General features: G+C 33.2%; 1 long non-coding RNA gene across 1 annotated transcript in view; it reads left to right on the plus strand.

Moving 5' to 3' along the window:
• LOC144979455 (uncharacterized) overlaps positions 1 to 3,742 on the plus strand; it is a 4,284-nt gene extending 542 nt beyond the window's left edge. The window contains exon 2 of the long non-coding RNA XR_013646707.1: positions 2,669 to 3,742. This is a non-coding gene — a long non-coding RNA (uncharacterized LOC144979455). The remainder of the gene's footprint in view (positions 1 to 2,668) is intronic.
• Positions 3,743 to 4,359: the final 617 nt, after the last annotated feature.

Here is a 4,359-nt window from a genome sequence, read left to right on the forward strand (position 1 = left end):
TTGGTTTTGAGAGAAGGAAACGATTTAGTTCAATGTTAATCCATAATAGCGTTCGGGTATTTAACTTTGGATGTCTCACCGGCATAATTTTAGAATGCTTTGTTTATTTGTTTTCATTTCACTTCGCAATTTGACTGCTGTCAGTCATTACAAATTACAGTTACAGTTACAGTACAGCTTCACTCGCCGATTCTCACTTACAGAGTTTACGTTTCCTTCACTCATGTCTGCTTCATGCTCATTCAGTGAGTGATTCGAATACTACTCTGTGAGAGAACACACTTTTCGTAATTTATGACATTTTATGGGTAACGTTTACAGTCTAGAACGTGTGTCAGTGTCAGCGTCAGTCATAACTTGACCGAAAAACAAAACAGAAAGGAACAAAAAAAAGAGCAGACACCCCCCTCCTCAGTAGTTGAAATCTCAACAAAAGTTGTTTTTTTAAATCCTCATCTTTCGTGGCGCGTAGCTTTCACCGCTTGTCATATTTTATTGACTCTCGCTCTTTCCTGACCTGATAATAATAATAGATTTCGAAACAGTCTTCATTCTCTCATTATCTATTCATGACTGGAACTGGAAAAGGAACAAGACAAAGGGTCTCTGCCACCGATTTTCAATATCTTGTGTTGTTTGAGGGATTTAAGTTGGTAGCCGTTTTTGCCACATAAGACTTGTTGTTATTGTTTTTGCTGAGAGTCGATGGGATAAGGAATGGCAGAGAGGGAGGAAGGGGTGAAAAAATGAGAATGTCTGGGAAAAGAAAATGTCCCACTCAACCCCTTCTCGCATCTTTGATATTTGGCAGGTGTCAAACTACATGTATGACGTTTTGGATCTTCCAAGCCGTTTCGCCTTATTTGGTCGGTAGCTCTGTGAAAGAAAACATACAATTGTAAAATGCAGGGAGTGCGGTCTGATATTTTCGTCGTCGCTATGATTATTCCCAGACAGGGTCTGCCAATAACGAAAATTGGTTATTCCCAGACCGATAGAGGAAAAAAAAAAACAATATTTTTTTATTTAAAAAAAAAATAAAAACAATTTTAAGAAATTCATGCTCAGAAACGGAACAAGGCCAAACAAAAAGGATAAAAGAATAGACTCGCTCCAAAAAAAAAAAAAAGATTTTAAAAAAAAGGGGGGGGGGGGGGGGGGGGGGGGGAGAGCGATTGAATGAATCTGTGCAGCTAAAATGAGCAACGAGTTTCCCTTGGCTCAAGAGGAATGAAAATGAAAAAAACTGTGTTTAAGTTTTTGTATGAGTGTTGTGGGGGGTCGTGGGGTTTTGTTACAGTTTTATACTTATAGATAGAATGCGGTTGGCCAAGGAGTTCACAACATTGCCATCCGGAAGTATAACGGACCAACACACAAACTCTGTGTAACCATGAACTTTTATAGTCTGGTTAATACAGTTTAGTGAGAACAACTCACAAACGCGGATGGCAAAAACAATAACAAAGGCCTGAGTGACGTCATCTGCATACTATCTATACACATCCCTGTTAGTTCAATCTATTTTGGGGGTAATGATCAAGTGGGGCCTGGTCCCACAACTCTTTACGGATTTACCTTGGATTGAAATGAAAACTAAACCTCTCTGATTACTTTAGATTACCTAATTTTATTTCATACGTTTTTTTATGAAGAAGAAGCTTTTTAGGATTTTGTAATTCATAGGAAACACCATGATATGTGACATGATGTCTTATCTAAATTTTGCCTGAGGAATGATAAGCCAACAATTTTGAAAAGCTCTCTCTATTGATCGAATTATCAAAAATTTTATTTGTGATCAGATATTTTATTTGACTTTAAAGTGAAATCTAGAGGCATTAAAAAATATTCAATGTTTATTAGACTTTTCTTATGTGATCAAAAAGTTAAATACAGGAAATACTGATCAAATGAGTTCACCAGAAGGTAAATAAAAGCCCATTTTTTAAAAGCTAATCGACATTGGTTATGTAATCTTGCCTTCATGATCATAAATCTCTGATAAAATTAGACCTGACACAACGGTTTTAGTTTTAACAACCTAGTGGTATCTGAGTTCCAGGTCCATTATGTTTTCTAATGTTTTTATTGAATATAAGCAAACCATTAAGAAATAGGTCATGTCTATATATTCAACATTGAATGGTATTTCTTCTTACATTGAAATAAGTGGTTCTTTAGAGTAATAAGGCTCATGGAACTGGAGTTATTCCTGTTTCTGTAACATGAAGCAACAGACCTTAAATAGTGCTTGATAACTTTCTTTAAACAATAAATGGTATTTCATCTTACTTTGAAATAATTGGTCCTTTAGAGTCATAAGGCTCATGGAACTGGAGTTTTTCCTGTAACATGAAGCAACAGACTGTAACAAGTGCTTGATGAACTCTGAATAAGTTGCACATTTACATTTTACTTGTAGAGTTAGATCCAGTTATTCATTCAAACATTGCTATCTTAATTTCAAATTGGCATTTAATTAATAATAATAAATATAAAGTTAAATAAATCCAATGATAATAATTGATAAAATAAGATAATTATAACTTTTATTCATTGGTTGGTCCATATGAATTTTACTTTATGATTTTGTGTGAGATGATATTGCTTTTTATGGGACCATGGGAAAATGGTTTAGGATGCCATGCTTATCTTTTTTTTTCAGATCTAAATAACATTACAACAAGAATGAGTCTCTGCATTCCTTTAATTGTTCTGGAAGCATTGGCCTGCCTATACCATGGGAATTAAACAATTTATATTCAGGAAGAAGTATCATTATTATTATTATTATCATCATCATCATCATTGAGTCATATCCTTCAAGATTATCAAAATGGCTTTCATTTGTTACTGTATCTTATAGAGTTCCTCATATATCATTATGGACCCTTCTATGTTTTTTTAATGGAATTAATGTTTTTATTCTATATTCTTCATAAAACCTCTCAGCTTTATTGACCTACCAAGTATAATCTAGAGACTAGAGAGCGGTGATTGAGAGAACAGGACCATATTTTGCTTTCGAGCGTTTCTTAATTTTAAAAGCAGCTTACTGTAGTTTGTAAAGATTTTAAAAAACTTTTTTCTAATGACAGCGTCTAATACACGTTAAAACCAATGCATTTCTATCCCGTTGTAATTTTTGGCAGTGGTATCTCCATTTTAATGGTATTGGCTCCTGTTTCTTTATACAAATGCCCTGTGAGCTTGTTATACACTCGAAAGAAACATTTACATAGGGAAGTCAAGAAGAATATAGCAAAAGAAACCTGCTTCCTTGGTTATGAATAAGAAATTTAAAAAGAAATAGGCAAATATCTCTTTATCTTGTCTACCATTTAACTTTCTAATTATTTTTAAAAGTTTATTATATCCTTTTCTATATTTATAATTTAATTTATCAACAAGATAAGAGTACTGATGAATCTATTTATGTAGCTGATTTGTAATGGTAGTAGAATTTGATAGATGGGACCATGTGATGTTGCATATCAGAACCTTTCTTAATCAAAGCTTTTGCTAAGGCTCTTAAATCACAGATTTAAAAAAATGGAACTACACAGTTTCAGTAATAATTATCAATTTTCTTTATTTTTTTTCTTTCTCTTTCACAGGATGAGAATACAAGCATACCTTTATAATGGAGAAACATCTTATCTATATTTTTAAAAATGATTTTCAGTTTGAATAACATGAATATGAATGAAATGACAATAAAAGTGATATAAATTTATAATCTGCTTTTTAATTTATTTCGATTTCACAAGTTGTGTTATGGCCCTCAGATACGGCAGGACGGGTGAGACTGAGAACCAGTCCTCACAATAGCACTAGAGGTCTTGTATGCAAGATGTGATTTCCATTGATGCAGTTTAAAGACTGTCCTGTTTTATTCATTCTGGTGCACGCTGTAGGTTTTTTGGGGTTTTTTTTTTTGTTTCTTGTTTTAAAGAAAGATTCTTTGGGCTTTTTTCTTCAATCTAAGACTTGATTGAATTCTGACTCAATACAAATCAACTTTGTTCCAACTCCAACTCCTCAATTTCAAATTACAATGAACTTGTGCGCCCTTCCTTCTCTGTTAACCTACAGGTTATTGGATATGTAAGTTTAATACATTTACGTCTACCACAATGATAGACTAGCAATTTATCTAAATATCTTGCATTCGTCTTTTGTAATAACTTTTCATTCTGGGTTACACATGAAAGTTAGCAATGCCGGGTTACAAAAGTATTTTGATATTAAAAAGATCATCATCCTAACATTCTAATCTTAATCTTTGTCATCTTACTTTTTTTTTTATATGTTGCCAGGTGTAAGACTTATTAATTTTGCAAGTCATCATCATCA

This window comes from Berghia stephanieae, chromosome 1, assembly GCF_034508935.2.
Source record: "Berghia stephanieae isolate SIO BIC M18660-M18661 chromosome 1, UCSD_Bste_1.3, whole genome shotgun sequence".
NCBI classification, from domain to species: domain Eukaryota; kingdom Metazoa; phylum Mollusca; class Gastropoda; order Nudibranchia; family Aeolidiidae; genus Berghia; species Berghia stephanieae.